At 44.2% G+C, this 18025-nt stretch overlaps 1 non-coding gene across 1 annotated transcript; it reads right to left on the reverse strand.

The window, feature by feature from the left end:
* Positions 1-1031: 1031 nt before the first annotated feature.
* TRNAE-UUC (transfer RNA glutamic acid (anticodon UUC)) lies at positions 1032-1104 on the reverse strand. The gene has a single exon. It is a non-coding gene; the product is annotated as a tRNA-Glu (tRNA).
* Between the last annotated feature and the right edge of the window lie 16921 nt (positions 1105-18025).

An 18025-nucleotide genomic window follows, 5' to 3' on the forward strand; every position in this document is an offset into this window, starting at 1 on the left:
CTACGTGGGCCTCTCACTGTTGTGGCCTCTCCCGTTGCGGAGCACAGGCTCCGGACGCGCAGGCTCAGCGGCCATGGCTCACGGGCCCAGCCGCTCCGCGGCATGTGGGATCTTCCCAGACCGGGACACGAACCCACGTCCCCTGCATCGGCAAGCAGACTCTCAACCACTGCGCCACCCGGGAAGCCCGAGGCTGTCTTGTGTTCCAAAGGGAAGGAAATGAGAGGGAAGGAGGAGGGGGAGACAGGTGACCCGGTGGGAGAGGCAGATTCCACCCTAGCAAGGTAATTGGGTGAAAAAATGAAAACTCCTACTGTCCTTATATTTCCTAAATAGAAAACCATGCATTTTTATTGTGGAAAAGGTGGACTTTAAAAGAACCAAAAAAGAATAAGGAAGAAAACAAAAATGTAGTACAAACTCACACTATAGATAATATAATTAACCCATGAATAAAATTCCCTAGAATCTTTTCCCTAGAAACTTATGCTCTGCTTTACCAGTTTGAGCTACAAAATAATCACAGTTCTTTTAACATTAAAATTGATAAGATTTGAGCCCCCATCCTGCCTATGAGTCTGTCTTTCCTTCCCGCCTATAAGTCTGTCTCTTCCTGTGATAATTTTAAAAACCAGGAGGCTTACTGGTCTTGCTGCTGGTTGCAGAACTGTCAGGATGTATGGTTGCTCCCAGACCCACTTTCTCCTGAACAAGACACATCCAAGCCTGGGTCACCGGTTCAAACTCTTCATCACACCCGCTGAGTTCGCAAGGCCAGGGGTAGGGCAGACACAGGGTGGAATGCTAGGATCCTTTTTTACCAGCTGACCTCAATCCAGGCTACATCAATCCATCAGAAATGTTCTTATGATACTGAACCTCAAAGAACAACAACCAAGAACTCAGTCTCTTTCCTCTGGCAGTCCTGACAACGTGTCCACTCCCTGCTGCAGGGATGTCCTAAAACATATATAAAGAGGGACCACTTTATTCTTTCCTTTGGCCACCCCGTGTGGCTTTCAGGATCTTAGTTCCCTAACCAGGGATTGAACCCAGGCCCTCAGCAGTGAAAGCGCTGAGTCCTAACCACTGGACCATCAGGGAATTCCCAAAGAGGGACCACTTTTGTCAAGCCACACACACACACACACACACACACACACACACACACACACACACAGAGTCCTACTAACCGTTTCTCACAGTACATAAGTGAAAAGGACCACCAAAATGATTCTTCCTAAGGTGACCAGCCAGTTGTCACAGCTGCCCAAAATGGAGGTGGCTGGAAACTTTTGAATGTCATTTCACCTTAACTAAAAAGTATTTTTAAATGGGTGGCTTTAAGCTATTTTTTTAAAGTGACAAAAGGATTATCCTTTTTACTACTCCCAAACCCTGATTATTGGTCATAAAAATGTTTCAATTATGAATTTTTTCCAAGGCATTCTCTTAAAGGAAATACCACCCGGGCTAATCCTGTGCGGCCCTGTGGATTTGTCTTTTTCACCTCACATTATTCTATTGTCTTTCACCATTTCAGGGGCCCTGTGTATCTCCAGACTACAGGGATGTTAGACCGTCTCTCCAAGTCTTCTCTTCTAGGAAAAGAATCATTTGATAAAAACCAACTTACTTTGATAAAACCAATTATTAACAAGATTTTTAGGAATATCCCAGCAGGAGGGCATTTTGAAACAGAACTTTAGAGAGAGAGAGAGAGAAGGCGCAATGGTTAGCACCAGGAATGTTAGCATTCCTGGCAGTCATCATCTGGGGGGTAAAGAGCCTTTGACATGCTCCCAATCACCCTTGTAGTTGGATGCCTGGCTTCTCTGCCCTGCTGGAGGCCAACCCCAAATATTTCCAGCCTGCTGGAAAATGAAAATAGAAGGAGTTTCACATAGGTGAAACTAAGGTGTACTCTTTTTTTTTTTTTTTTAATTAATTTATTTTTATTTTTGGCCACGTTGCGTCTTCGTTGCTGCTTGCGGGCTTTCTCTAGTTGCAGCTAGCAGGGACTACTCGTTGTTGCGGTGTGCGGGCTTCTCATTGTGGTGGCTTCTCCTATTATGGACGGAGTACAGGCTCTAGGCACACAGGCTTCAGTAGTTGTGTCATGTGGGCTCAGTAGTTGTGGCTTGTGGGCTCTAGAGCACAGGCTCAGTAGTTGTGGCGCATGGGCTTAGTTGCTCCATGGCATGTGGGATCTTCCTGGACCAGGGCTTGAACCTGTGTCGCCTGCATTGACAGGCAGATTCTTAACCACTGTGCCACCAGGGAAGTCCTAATGTGTGCTCTTTAAGACTGACAAAAAAACTGAGAAAAGTTGAAGCTGGATGATGGGTACCTGGAGGTTCATTATACCATTGTCTCTACTTTTATAGATGCTTGGAAATTTCCATAATAGAAAGGCTTAGAATGCTCTTTAACCAGGAACTGGGGTGGTGATGATGTTGGGCTTTTGACTCTATGTAGGTTGGAAGAGCGAATAAAAATATTCTGTTGATTTTGAAATATATTATTTCATTTAGTCAGCTCGTAACCGACAGGTGCATTTTGAACACGGGGAATTAAGTTAAATTATTGTACAAAAGTATGCCACAAGTCCAGTTCTTTTCTCTTTAGTAAAATAATATTTTTGTAATCCAGGAAGTAAAGCCCCATTATGCAAAAAGGAAGGGATCTTTGGACACAGTCCAGGCCCTTCAAAGAGATGACCAGACTTTTCACGTATGCAAAATAACCACAGTCCGGGCTGACTCCAGCTCTTGCCAGAATCATTCATGAAACCTGTACTAGCAGAAATGCAGAGTCTCTTGAAATAGTCAGACATGCTTTAGACACTCATGGCATTAAGGGTAATTATTGTTACATAATCTGAGAACTTGTCACTGGATGATATAAAAATATGGTCATCAGAAACTAGTTTAAGAGTGACACTGTGGCTTATCTCTGGGATAACTTGCATGTAAACAAACAAAGTAAAACTTGGCCAACCAGAAATCTTGGGGAGTGAGTCATTTTTGCTATCTTGGTGTTACTGATATCCTTCAGGCAGTAAAACTCTAACCATTATGTATAGGGATTCCTTGACAAAGTTGTGAACCTCTTCATCGTGTTATAATTGGTCGTGGTCGGTCCTTGTCTTGGTGACTTAGGGATGTGATGATGAACAGTTACTCTGTTTCTTGATGTCAGGGTAGCTGTGGGTGGAGCTCTCACCTCCTACACTAAATGGTCTACGTGTGCTCCTTTGTAAAGCACCTCTTCCTCCTACTCAGGTGTCGGCCACCTCTTGTACCCGCTCTAGGAAGCAGGTTTCTAGCGTCTTTCCCTCTGGCTTTGCCTTTTGATTTGTGGTCTCTAGTCTTCGACTATGGACTGGTAAGAAGATCCCTGGCCCCTTTAGAATTGTGTAGAAAGTAAGAGTGAGTAGAATGTAAATGACTCTAGATGAGGGGCTCAGCTAATACGCCGAGGGCTGGATTTCAGCACTGAACTTTTATGAGACCCTTTCTGGTGGATCAGAGGCCAGTATTCTCAATGGATAAGGTCTTATCATCACAATAACTTACATGGTGTTGGTAAATATAACATTTCTGTCTTATATTTTGAGCTTTATGTTGTTTCCCCCCCCCCCCCCATCAACATTTTAGTGTTTTCCACTCCAGACTTCACCACTGTACACAATGCCTAGGCTCAAAGATGTCAGCTTATTGAAGGATCCAAATTACATTAGAGGAATTATTTTTAAATGTAAGTGTGTGTGTATGTGTGTGTGTGTGTGTTTTTTTTTTTTTTTTTTTTTTTTCCTTGCGTTATGCGGGCCTCTCACTGTTGTGGCCTCTCCCATTTGCGGAGCACAGGCTCCGGACGCGCAGGCTCAGCGGCCACGGCTCACGGGCCCAGCCGCTCCGCGGCATGTGGGATCCTCCCGAAACGGGGCACGAACCCGCGTCTCCTGCATCGGCAGGCGGACTCTCAAGCACTGCGCCACCAGGGAAGCCCTGTGTGTGTGTTTTAATTGGCCAAGAGGTGATTGGGCAGCACATAGGTGGTGAGAGGCAGGGTAAGCACAGTATTAAGAGCCAGACCACCTCCATGGTAAAATGGGGACAAGCACACAGTTGTTGGGAGCTATATGAGTTGCTATTGGTAAAGCATTTGGTAAACTTGAACTTTTATTTTTAGTCAGGGAGAAAAATGAGCCAGGGCTGAAGACTGGTTCTAGTTTAGAACAAGAGTAAATTCCCTCTCCCCTACCTTCTTCCAGCTTCAGGCAAAGGAAGAAAAGAGAAAAAGGGATGGTAAAAATGGAGGCGAAGGAGAAAGGCCATGGAGGTACTTTGTGACTATTTGTTCGTAAAATGACCATTAGCTGAAACAGAACTGTATGTAAATAGTGATGGCAGCTTAACGATCCACCAGTATCTGGCAAATAAAAATGCAGAGAAGACAAAGGAAGAGAGAGAGAGTGGAAAATGTCATGGGAACAGAAGCGACAAGGACAGTGTTCCGAAGGTGACTTCTGAAGTGGCAAGCGCTCACTGCCCCTACTGGGAGACTTTCCTAGTTAGACGGGAGAGTGCCAGAGAGAACTCAGGAATGAAAGCAGCTGGGGTCAGGCAAGGGCCAAGGGCTGGTGAGCGATGAGTGTGGCAGACTTTAATTTTATGATCTCATGAAACGCAAACTCAACTGCAAGGAAGTGCCGTCTTGAGTTGTTAATTAAGCACGATTCGGTAAAAGAATCAGGACAAAGCCTGAAGTTGCAGCATAATTAATTCAGTGGTGCAGTTCCCTCCCCCCCCACCCCCCCCCCCCCCCCCGCTGAGTTGAGTCATTTCCAAAGACAGACACCAAAACCCTCGAGCCGTGGCTGGAAATGAAGAATAAAGATTAACTTAGGTGCTGACACTTTCTTTATTCATCGAGACCTGAGACACTGGACATAGGGTAGAACTTTCGAACCTTTCAACGAAAGCCAAACAAGCCAAGAATTCAGAAGACCCCCATCTTCTAGGCAGGAATGGAGAGGCTCTCTCCCTGGAGCTCAGCTTCCGGGCTGTCCCAACACGAAAAAAAGAAGATAGTTGGTGGTTTTCACTGTAAACATTCAGCTCCAAACAAATACCTTCATTCGTTAAGCACTTGGATGATCCGTTTTGACTCATGCTGCCGAGGTGGCGGAAGTCCCGCTGAGAACAGCAGGAGGAATTAGATGAGACTAAATTAACTCAGGTGTCTGTGGAACTGGGTGGGAAGAGGCAGTGATTCATGGCCAGGATGGAGATAAGCTGGTTCTTGTCTTTATAAACTCCAAGTCCAGAGTCCATTTTCTGAAGTCATCATAAAGGAGGAAATTTATTTTAGTAAATAGAAAGTAAAAGCCGTCAGAGCTGCACAGGTGAGACTCTCAGTAGGGTTAGAGGTCAGCGCCCAGGAGTGATGAGCCATTTGCCGACCCAACCCAGTGGACTCTGATGCCCAGAGACTTAGCTTGATCCCGTAGACACAGGGGACTCATACAAATAGCAAAAAGAGAAGTGGTATCAAATGGAGGAGCACATTTAGCCCTTATTATGTTTTTTAAAGTTAGTCCAAGGACTGAGGTTTTCTTTTTCCAACAGAAAAAAAAAAAGGACAAATTTGTCTATTTTCCTTACTGCTTTGCTCCTATAGTATGGTTTCCGGACCTGAGACTGTAGGAAGTTTTATATAACCCATCACTGATAAAAATTGGTATGTTACATCTTGGGGTGAAGATTTTTTCATGCTGAAGCTTCTAGGTTGGACTTGATCCATGGGGGGAGTGGTGGGTATATATCCTGAAGACTACCTGTCTGGCTGTTGGCTGGGAGTCTGTGTGATCACCCACCTTCTCTCCAGCAGGAAGAGGGAATCTCCTGGTCCCCTTATTCCCACCCTGAAACCTGTCTCAGCAGCCTGGCCTTAGGGAAGCCCTGACTCTGACTTGTCGAGTTTGCCCTCACAGTGTTCAATCCATTTTGGAGGAACAGCTGTCATGGCCTTAGAATCGCCCCAACTGAAAATCCAAGGGGACCGTGACTTTATGTAGTGTCATAAAAAGAGCACTGGACTCAGGATTAGAAGAGCAAGGGCACCATCCCAGCTCTGCGCCTGATGCCTGATGCGTCCATTGGCAGGTCAGTCTTCCCCAGGGCCTGACTGTAAGATGAGGACGGTGAGGAGTTTCCAGAGTCCTTCCTGCCTCTGAGATTCTACTGGTCTAGGAGATGTTATTACCAATGGTAACAAAGTTCTGATAAGCTGCCATACCCTCTGGGAATGTGCCAGGAAGAACTTAGAAACAAGAAGACATGACCCTCCTTATGACAGGAGCCAGGGCTGTCAGTCCCCTTCTTGGCCACAGCTGTCCAGGTAACATAGGACACCCACAAGTGTGACAGAGTCAGAAGAGGTTCTCAGGGAAGAAAGAACCTTCTACTCAGGGCACATCTGGCTGGCTCTCCTGTGTTCCCCAAATTCCTTCCTTCAACGATGTCCCACATCCTTTTGAATTATCATGTTGAGTCAGTTCCCTAAAACTCCAAGTTTAATGGAATGTTAGGTTATAGAAACCCCTTCTGTCCTGCTCTACATGTTAGAAGCATCAGATGGGAACTGACTTGAAGGGAACAGAGCAGTAGATCTTCCAGTTAGGGATTAGGGCACATCTTAAATATTATTATTTTTATCTAAAAATTTGATAATATATGTACCAGGTTGGAAAATTCACAAGTGACAAGAGGATGCTAAAGGTAAGGTGACTCTTCCTCCTTCCCCATTCCTTAGCCTCCCATCTCTTCCCAAGAGCCATTTGCTTTTTTCAGATTCCTGTATATACGTTCAAAGATATCCAATGCATACATAAGACTTTGCATCATATGCCTATTTTTTTCTTTTTCGCAAATGGTAGCACAGGACACACTATTACACACTTGCCTTTTTCTCTTAAAGCTATATTTTGGAACGCTTCCATTTTAGTAGATGGAGAGCCAGCCCATTCTTTTTTACTAGCTTTATAGTATTCCACTGTATAGATGATCATGTTTTGTTTAACCAGTCTTCTGTATTAATGGACATTTAGACGTTTCCCCAAATTTTGTTATAACAAACAATGCTGCAGTGAATATCCTTGTACATACAACATTTGTCTTACTGGGCATAATCACATATGGCCTTGCTCTGTTGGTGTTATTTTTATGTGTAAATGTCCATCTTTCCAATTAGATTGTAAATTCTAGGGAACAGCAGCAGACACTGTTCTGTCCTGTGACTCCGAAAACACAAAATGCAGCATCATGCACAAAAGTTTGGGTTTCATAAATATTGGATGAAAGAATTAAAGCTCCTCATTTGTACCAATGACACTACAGAGATAAGTAAATGGTAAATCAAAGGTTCAGTGACTTGCCTAAAATCACAGAGAACCAGTCAGACATAGGAAACACCAATAAATTAGAATAGATGCAAATAAAAGCAGATATTTAGAATATTCCAAAAGTAGGCTATTTTTCCAGATTTACATGCACACATGGAAGAGTTCACTCCATTGTCTAGCTCTGCAAGGTGAATAAATAACTCCTCTGGAAAAACTGGTCGTATTGGGAGGTGGGTAGATGTCTCCAGCTATTGGAATTTCACTCCATAAATGTTGACTTCAGTTCACCCACCAGTGTCCCAGTGACCTGGAAAAGTCAAGCATTGCCCAAAGTGCCTGACTGGTCAGGAGGGAGACATTTCCTCACATGAGGAATCCTAGTTCAACCCAGAGGAAGGTTAAAAAAGGAGAAGAAAGGAAAGAGGAAAGAGGAAAAATCAGGAGGAGGAAAAAATGTTCTCTGACCATTTGACAGCTCTGAAAGAAATCAGAAAAAAAAGGGAATGAGTAGATGACTTTAATTGTGCCACATCACCTGTCATCAGTGATACATGAAGAGAATGCCCCTTTGTTAGCAAAGAAGGAGGGTGTTGTTATCATGATGTTTAATGAACACTCATTATAACCTGGTAGCACGAAATGTGTGGTCTGATTGGTTGATGTCAAAACAATTATGTCGACATCTCATAGCTTAAAGATTATACAACCTTGTAGTTTCACAACGTATTACCCACTTAAAAAATAGTTTTCCATACAAATAATTGTTGTATTAATTTTTACAAAATGTTTCCAGGATTTCCAAGACCCCTGTCTACTGAGGGTGACTCTAGTATTGACACCAATGTTTTTGAGGTGGTAAGTTTCCTTTGTCCTCAAATTGGGAAGAGTGTTGGATTGCTTTTTTTTCTCTCTCTCTCTCTCTCTTTCTCTTTTCTCTTTAATGACCTGAAAGAGAAGATTCATTGGGTCTAAGAAAAATATCCCAATTCACCCTTATTCCCACCCCTAAGCAATAAAAGCCTTGTCATCAGGTTTATGGGTTCGATGACAACAAGCAAACTGCACAACACCAGGGAAGAGTAAGTGTGGAGATGCCACATGGCACTGAAATGCAAGACTAATGTGAGAAGCATAATTATCCAAGGTGGCAGTTTGATGAAGGGATGGAGGTTGACACTCCTAAGCTTGAGTAAGGTATCCTGGAATCTAAGTGCTTATGAATGGTCTGCATTTCAAGTTCCTGCCTCACCCCAAAGTGCTGGCAGCTCCCTCCTAACAAGGCCCTCCTGGGCACCTGCAGCCCTGACCACGGGGCAGAGAGCCACGTGTTGAGTCATCAATACCTCCCAAAGCTCTGAGCCAAGAACTGCAGGGCAACGCCACCCTGTTTTCCTTTGCCACCCTGACCAAAACACCGTGTTTGGCTAAAACACAGAATGGCTAGAAGGGAGGCCACCAGCTGAGTGAGGTTTCCCTGAGATCTTTTCATGTTAATACAGCTTTACTAAAATGAGCAACAAGCTGTTACATCCATTGATTTGTAGAAATGGACTTAGACGTTTAACTACTGCATTTTACAGATGTGGAAATAGACTTGGAGAAGCTACACCTCTTGCTGAAGTAGCCCAGCTGGCCATACCAGGAATAAACCCAGGTGTCCTGATTACCTGTGCCCATACCCCACAACTCTCCCCAGTATAGTGCCCCTTCCATTTCAAGACCCCCCACCATTATTGCTATTTTTCTGGGAATACATCTTTTTTTTGTTTTGTTTTGTTTTGTTTTTGCGTTATGCGGGCCTCTCACTGTTGTGGCCTCTCCCATTGCAGAGCACAGGCTCCGGATGCGCAGGCTCAGCGGAGCGGGCTCACGGGCCCAGCCGCTCCGCGGCATGTGGGATCTTCCCGGACCGGGGCACGAACTCGTGTCCCCTGCATCGGCAGGCTGACTCTCAACCACTGCGCCACCAGGGAAGCCCGGGAATACATCTTTTTGAAAGAAAAAAATGACCTGACATGATTTTATGAATCCTTATGAGATGCTTGGATAATTAAAGTTAAACCTAGCACATCTCAGCATAGTGTGTTTTATATAATATTAAGAACAAACAACTTAGAGCTCTCTTTATGATCTCATCCAGAAACTCACATTTCAGAAGGCAGAAATGATACTGTAGTCCTATGACCACCTACTCCTAAATTATCACTGATTTATAACAAATTTTTTTTAATTAAAAAAAATTCCTTGCAGGCGTAGCCAGATTTAACAATGTGTTTTGCTGATATTCAGTTCTAGCACTGCCCCATGGAGGCTAGTACAAATGTAAAAAGTGGACATGGAATTCTCTATTAGACATCCAAACCCAAATATAGTCAGGATGTACACTGTTCTTACTTAAATTATCGTTTTTGAGCCAAAGGTGAATTATATGCAGAAGATACCCAAAATACGTATAAAACTAAATGCTTCAAATGAAAGCTAGGAATTTGTGTTTCTAATTCAATTTGATCCCTCTTAGCAGTTATTAATAGAACTAATTTATTTGAAAGAGGCCAATAACATCAATCAAATTGTACATAGCTCTCTCTCTCCGGAGGCAGGAAACTCTTTGATATCAAGACATGTTGGTCTTATTCGTACCTGCTCCTGGGTTTATTCCTGGTTTGGCCAGCTGGGATACTTTAGCCTGGCCCAATATTTAAAGTATAATAGGCAGGCAATAAATATTGTTGAATGAACAAATGATTGAATGCATGAGTCAAAATGCTGGATTTACCTTTCATTATTAGGCTGAAAGCCTCACAATTTATAACATGCCCCCCGCACCCCAAACTCAGTCATTCTCATAAAATGATTTAAAAATAAGAGGAGCAGTAGGGAGGATTTTCCCAGCGTTTTTTCTTTTTCCCCCCTTTGAGGAAATGGGTTAAAAAACCACAAGGTTGTATGAATCCCCTGCATCGGCAGGCTGACTCTCAACCACTGCGCCACCAGGGAAGCCCGGGAATACATCTTTTTGAAAGAAAAAAATGACCTGACATGATTTTATGAATCCTTATGAGATGCTTGGATAATTAAAGTTAAACCTAGCACATCTCAGCATAGTGTGTTTTATATAATATTAAGAACAAACAACTTAGAGCTCTCTTTATGATCTCATCCAGAAACTCACATTTCAGAAGGCAGAAATGATACTGTAGTCCTATGACCACCTACTCCTAAATTATCACTGATTTATAACAAATTTTTTTTAATTAAAAAAAATTCCTTGCAGGCGTAGCCAGATTTAACAATGTGTTTTGCTGATATTCAGTTCTAGCACTGCCCCATGGAGGCTAGTACAAATGTAAAAAGTGGACATGGAATTCTCTATTAGACATCCAAACCCAAATATAGTCAGGATGTACACTGTTCTTACTTAAATTATCGTTTTTGAGCCAAAGGTGAATTATATGCAGAAGATACCCAAAATACGTATAAAACTAAATGCTTCAAATGAAAGCTAGGAATTTGTGTTTCTAATTCAATTTGATCCCTCTTAGCAGTTATTAATAGAACTAATTTATTTGAAAGAGGCCAATAACATCAATCAAATTGTACATAGCTCTCTCTCTCCGGAGGCAGGAAACTCTTTGATATCAAGACATGTTGGTCTTATTCGTACCTGCTCCTGGGTTTATTCCTGGTTTGGCCAGCTGGGATACTTTAGCCTGGCCCAATATTTAAAGTATAATAGGCAGGCAATAAATATTGTTGAATGAACAAATGATTGAATGCATGAGTCAAAATGCTGGATTTACCTTTCATTATTAGGCTGAAAGCCTCACAATTTATAACATGCCCCCCGCACCCCAAACTCAGTCATTCTCATAAAATGATTTAAAAATAAGAGGAGCAGTAGGGAGGATTTTCCCAGCGTTTTTTCTTTTTCCCCCCTTTGAGGAAATGGGTTAAAAAACCACAAGGTTGTATGAATTACATTTAGTGACTCCTCAACAAACTAATTCTATAGCTAATACATAATAAAGTGGAGGTTCCAGAAAATGTTTAAAACTAAATCTCTTGTATTTCATGGACTAAGGTTGCCATGCTGAGGTGGAGAGAGAAGTTAGTGGCCATGGTTTAGGGAGGTTCTGGTCATAGTTACTAGTTGGGTGATATTAAGCAAGTTACTTAGGAACAGTTACTGTTTTGGAATACTTTCGATGTGAACTGGGTTAAGGGTTTCTTTCCCTGCATCACCTAATTTATTTGATCTCTCTGGGCCTCTGTTTCCTTGTATGTATAATAGAACCCATCTCAAAGGGTATTCAGGAGGGGGCTTCCTGGGGGCTTCCTGGGGGCTTCCTGGGGGCTTCCCTGGTGGCGCTGTGGTTGAGAGTCCGCCTGCCAAGGCAGGGGACGCGGGTTCGTGCCCTGGTCCAGGAAGATCCCACATGCCGCGGAGGGGCTGGGCCCATGAGCCATGGCCGCTGAGCCTGCGCATCTGGAGCCTGTGCTCCGCAACGGGAGAGGCCACAGCGGTGAGAGGCCCGCGTACCAAAAAAAAAAAAAAAGCGTATTCATGAGGATAAAATGAGAAAATGGCAGTGGCAGACCCTAGTAACTTATACAGTATAAATCAAATGAGGCATTATTTTCATAATGATTATTGTACTACAGAAGCACCAAAATCAGTATTTAAGGTACATATTTTACTTTCTGTTTCTTCTACTGGAACAATGCCATTTAAAATGAATACAGTAGAGAAAAAAATAGGCATGACTCATAAATCCTACGTTCTTTGGAACCTTAATCTGTTGCTCTCTTCATTTATCTCATGAAGGAAATGAACCAAAGAAGGAAAAAGTCAAAGGCAGGAGTGAGAGAAGATGAAAAGTTACTCTAAGAGGTGCCCAGCTAATTTCTAGAAAGCTTCTTATCTGCAAATAGTATGGTCACATTGTTCAGAGTGTTTTGAAAGCATCCGTAGGACTACTGGAGTGTGATTTGTAATCGATTCCCGTATTTTCTTTCCCCTGAATTTCCATTCTCAGGAGTCTCAGAGTAAGAAGTACATCGTAAAAGCCTGGAAGCTTTGTTCTGGGCGGGAGAAAATGGTCTACTGAAAAACAAGCCAACCTCATTCTGAGCCTTGAAGCTTGACCATGTCATTTATGGAGTGACCCAGTCACGTTGTAAATGACCAGAGACATTCCAGAGTTCATGACTGTTGTGTAACAGCAACACTTCAAGGGTGGCTACAGGCACGAGGCACAACACGCCTGTCCGGTGCGGTGAGTGGGAGGAACCCTCCCCCTGGAATGTGGCTTTGCTCCAAGGTGTGCCCTCCTCGCCATCCCCGCCACCAAGTTCCGGGGGTGGGAGACTGGACAGACTGGAGGGATGACTCTATTTTCAGGGAATGACAAACTGATCGTGCTGATTGAGTGAGAGTACTTACCTGCCTCCTGCTCTGGCTCCAAGGACAACCTACTGGGAGGATTTGTTTAGACGTAACTTGTATGAGGAAGTGGTGCAGAGCAACAAGAGCCCAACCCGCCACCAGAGAGGACTGCAGCCCAGGCTCCATTAGAAAATCGGAGCAAGGGTCCTTGTCCTCCCCCGGGTCCGGCAGCCACCAAGCTGCTGGAGAGGACATTCCATTCTACTGAGCGAGAGGAGACAAGATGGCAGCTTGAAATTACATGTGCAATAGCTCAGGAAGCTTGTTTTTTAAGGAGTTGATTGTTATTTTCATTCCTGACCAGTTTGGTGGTGCCAATAACAAGTCCATAAACTGCTGAAGCCCAGCCGGAGTGCTGAGGACAAGCATTTGGGAACGTGTTCCCCAGTGAGTGATGAATATTCATGGCCGAGTGAATCTGAACTGCTCCCTAGACAGGGAGGCTGGTGCATGAACTTGCAACAGGTCTTGGCACGGAAATCAAGTTTATAGATTTAACTGAAAAAAAAGCACTCATGATCAAGACATGTCAGTGCACAGGGGCTCAGGGGGAGTCCAAAGGGGGCTATTGTTTCACGGGCTTAGAGTTTCAGCTTTGCAAGATGAAAACGTTCTAGAGATCTTTGCACACAATGTGATTAGAGTGAACACTACTGAACTGTACACTTAAAAACAGTGAAGGTGGTAAATTTTGTGTGTACTGTTTTTTACCATGATTTTTAAAAAGAGAGAGAAGAAATGTCACTACAGAGACTGCCCTAAAACAGCTCAAACCAAATATATAGCTGTGCCCCAGCCTCTCTCCCCTTGTCCTCCCAATATATCACCTGTCCATTGGGACAGGTGCTAAGGAGTCAGGTATAAGCTATCCTCAGGCTACACAGAGGTCCCCGTGGCCACTCTTCTGGCTTCCTAGAACCACAGAGCTCTGGAAGTGGATGTTCTTTCCTTCATTGAATGATCTCTTCCTCCATCGCCCCAAGGTGATCAGGGGCATTAAAAGACATGCTTTGCGGCTCGGAGGATTGGAGAGACCGGCCGGGGTGGGTACAATGTAGAGGCCAGGAGGAAACCTTAGTGATCGCTCCTCTCCCTTCTCCCCTCTCCCCACCACCCCCCTGCCTGGCCCCCAACACCCTCTACCCCCATCGAAAGGGACTTTCCCTCTGTAACCACCAGGGTCTCCAGTGGTGAGCAGAGACGGTGACAAAAGACGTGATGTGGTTTCTGCTCAGCTAGAAGCACAGGAAAAACTTTCAAACACCCCTTAGAAGGGACAAAAACCCAAATACGGAAGGAAGGAAGTCTGTGCACCTTCAGCACAGACTTTGCTCTGCCTTTTTCTGGTTTTTGTTTATAAGAAATATATGCTTCTCTTTTGAAGAAGCCCAGTGGCCCTCAGCAGAACTCATGGTGAGCTGGGGTTCAGCATCCCTGCCAGCCAATGCTCATCTCCACCTGATCACGTTCTAATTCATTCCTCTGATGTGAACAAGATTTGGACCTGAATTCAAGAGATGCTTCTCTCATGTCTAAGTTATATAGCTAGTCTTAAAAGATTCCTTTCTTCCTTCCTTTTCTTCCTTTCTTCCTTCCTTTTCTCTTTCTTTTCTTTCTTTCTTCCCTTCCTTCCTTCCTTTCTTTCTTTTTCTTTCTTTCTTTTCTTTCTTTCCTTCCTTCCTTCGTTTTCTTTCTTTCTTTCTTTCTTTCTTTCTTTCTTTCTTTCTTTCTTTCCTGCCAGTCCTCTTAAGAGCACCTAATTCTTCAGGCTATAGATGAACCGTAATATATGATGTTATTACACTAAAGTTGGAGGGATGGTTGAAACAGCTGTAACCTATCTAAGATGGGCTGAATGGTTTGCTACAGATAAATGTAATTTTCAGTCTGGAATCCATGTGCAGGTCAAAACTAGAGAAGACAAAAACTACCAATTTGAAGAACATGACTATAAATCTACAGGGTTTCTGTTGGTTGCAAAAGCTGTATAACAGGTGGGTATATTGCAAGTCTTCAGATAATTCTTAGTGAAATCGTGCCTTTTGGGATTACACTGCCTGGGAACAAAAAGGTAGAACAGACTGCTCTTTCTCAACTTTCATCTCTGTCTCCAGGTATGTTGGTTAACTATATATGGGCAATATTTAAAACAGAGAACATACCTCCTTAAACTCAGAAGCAACAAAAAATTTTTTATGTGTACTCGAAGCAGACAAGATGTCCATTTATGTGTTTCTTTCCTTTGTAGAAAACACAGACCCTCCGTGCTTTTAAAGTGCAATGCGCTTAATCCACTTTATCCAAAATAGCAGCTGAATTTTTGCAAGTGTGCAGTGCCTTCTGTCTGAGCATCACTGTGCCCTTCAGCTGTAGTTGTCAGGTCCCTGAGGCATGTCCTGACAGGGAATGAGGCGCTCTCTGCCTCAGTTTCCTCTTTGGAGCACTGCTGACCTGAGGCTGACCCGGAACCACTGAAGCCTGACACCCACCCTCTGTTAACGCACGTGGAACTGCCAACTCAATCTGGCTCTTTGAAGGGGAACTGGCTAACCCCAGAGTGATGAAAGCCTTTCAGAAAAGGGGCATCTGGAGGGAGCTTGGTTTCAGAGACGTTAATAATTGTGTTGAGCTGGGATGGATTCAGAATAACGTTGGGCCGTAGTAGGCCACGGTTCTCCAAGGCTTTCTGTCTCCACCTTGCTTTCCTGAAATGTCTGCAGACCTCGTTAAGAGTCAAGCTCCAGACAAGGCAAAAGACAGTAACTTAATGCTGTAAAACCGTGCTGTTTTGGCAAGTCTGCCCTAAGTACAAACAGCATCAGTGACTCCTGTGGCCCTGCTCCGCTAGGCAATAGCAGTGTTGTGTAACCTGCTAACTTGGGAAGCAGAATCAGGAAGCTGGGATTTGGTTTCCAGGTCCAGCAGAAACTTGTCAGGTGGTCTGGGCCTCTCTCCTGACCTTCCATGCTTTGACAGTCCCATTTATAAGATGGAGATGCTCAAAGCCCATCCCTACCTTCCTCCTTCATGAAAACATTCAAGGACGAAAGCCTTAAACCTTCCACCAGCACAAGGCCAGGTACTTCTTGCAGCAACAGCAAGAGCAGATACAAAGATCTGTGTGAGCCTCTGAGGGAAACCTCAGCCCCATTGGCCAGATGTACAGAACTACAGTCTTACCTTGGTTCTTAAAAATGAAACGGATTCAATTTTATTGGGCCTCATTCTTTGATTTTACAGCCAGCTGTGTGCATGGGCTCACTGCTCCATGGGTCACTTGGGTCAAATGTTCCCTGGGGCTGGCTTCTGCCAGCCCCTAGAACCCTGGCGGACCACCCACCTCCCTGGAGTCCACCGGAGACAACCAGTGAAGCCCTCGCAAGCAAATTATCTTGGGATTTGTGACCACCCATCTTCCACCTCCTTTCTCTTGAAACAGAACCAAAAGTTAGCTGCACGAAGGCAGCTCCGATAGAGAAGTATGTTCTACACTTGGAAGGAGCAGTGGGGGCCACCCTACAGCTTTGGAGATGGTTTGTACCATTTGCACCAGCCCTTCCTCGTGATGCTTGACCCGTCTTCCGGTGGGTGCGAACACTTCCGGTCCTCACGCTTCCAGGAGGCTCGGAGGGCGGGGTCAACTGGTGGAACCGGTTCACTTCCTAGGGCTCCCAATGCTTTCTCAAGTAGGCGGGGGCAGAGGCAGTTCTGCTATGATTGGCATTTTCTTTGCTGGCCCTGATGTGATCCGGAGAGGATATTCTGTCAGCTCTTGGCACAGAAGACGTTGTGGGACGGCCACTGTGTCCCTGCCCTGACACACCGCAAGAAATGAAAAGGATCACTGAGTATGAACTCACAGCCTCATTTTCAGAAAAGGCAGAGGCAGGCTGAGCGTTCGGGCCGCATCAACTTCTCTTAGAAGATCTGCTCACCCTCCCCGGCCCTCGGCCCTCGCTCCTTGCCTTGCCTGTGTCCTGTATGTACGGAGAAGCTATCGCCTGCCTTGTAGTGTCAGCAGGTTGGAGAGAGGACCAAGTCATGTCTTCTGTGTTCAAGGCGGTAAAATGGGCCACATGAGTCTGTGATGGCGAGTAATCACAATGAAACTGACACTCAAGTAGAAAACGGAGTCCGCCCACAGGAGCAGCCCTGCACCAACTGCTGCATACAGGTTAAGCCTGGAGTCGCAGCTCAGGTCAGCCTCTGGCTGCCACGAGCTGGTGATTCAGTAATAACTGGAAGCACGATTGCTTTTTCACTCACTATTTTTTAACGGTTTATTCATAAAGCAATTTTTCACTTTTCACTTATTTTCGGCCCCTTTCACATCTATCTACTCACAGTTTCTGTCTTGGCTTAACCTTTCCCTCTCCTCCTGCCTCTTGCTGCTTCATTTTTCTTTATTCCCCTTTTTAAACCTTGAACCGTTAGAGCAGTATCGAGGCCTCCATTGCTTTGCTAACCAGAATGTTTCTTTCAACGTCTTCTTGGGTTCTCTCGATTGGCCTCACCTTCTCTTCTTTAGCTCATATTTTTGACCCCCTTTCCTTTTTGTGGCAACAAAATTAAATCTTTCTTAGTCTTCATACAAGTAAGGCTTTGCATAAAAAGAAAGCACAAGGCCAGGTACTTCTGATGTATAAGATGTATAAGAAAAAACAAAAAGCCGCTAAACTAAACAGCCTAGAGTTCATGGTACTTGAGCAGAGGTTTGATTTACACACAACTCATTATTTCCATTAAAAGAATCTTGATTCCTTTCAGATGAGCATATTAATTCCTAGGGAAATTTCATGGTTCTCACAAATTAGCAGGACCTTTGCGAGCCCAATCTCTTGCCAAAAGAAGCCACAATAGTTTTTTCCATATAAGCCTGCCCCTCATTTCCATTTTCCTCTGACATCTGCTCTCTAAATTACAAATATCTGCCTATAGCAACAATCAGACTTCCAAGGAAAACAAACCAAAAGGAAATAAGAGAAAACGATGGACTTTTAGCATATTAAGAGATGTAATACTTCCGAAAGGGGCAAAGAAAACCTAGGAATGACTCCTTCATTTTATGGATCAGGAAACCGAGGCCCAAGAAGTTCCAGGACTTTCTTGAGAGCACACAGGTAACTAGGGGTTGAACCAGGACTAGAACTAAACCCCCAGTTCACTCTTTC

The sequence above is a fragment of the Lipotes vexillifer genome, unplaced genomic scaffold (genome assembly GCF_000442215.2).
Source record: "Lipotes vexillifer unplaced genomic scaffold, Lipotes_vexillifer_v1.1 scaffold732, whole genome shotgun sequence".
NCBI classification, from domain to species: domain Eukaryota; kingdom Metazoa; phylum Chordata; class Mammalia; order Artiodactyla; family Lipotidae; genus Lipotes; species Lipotes vexillifer.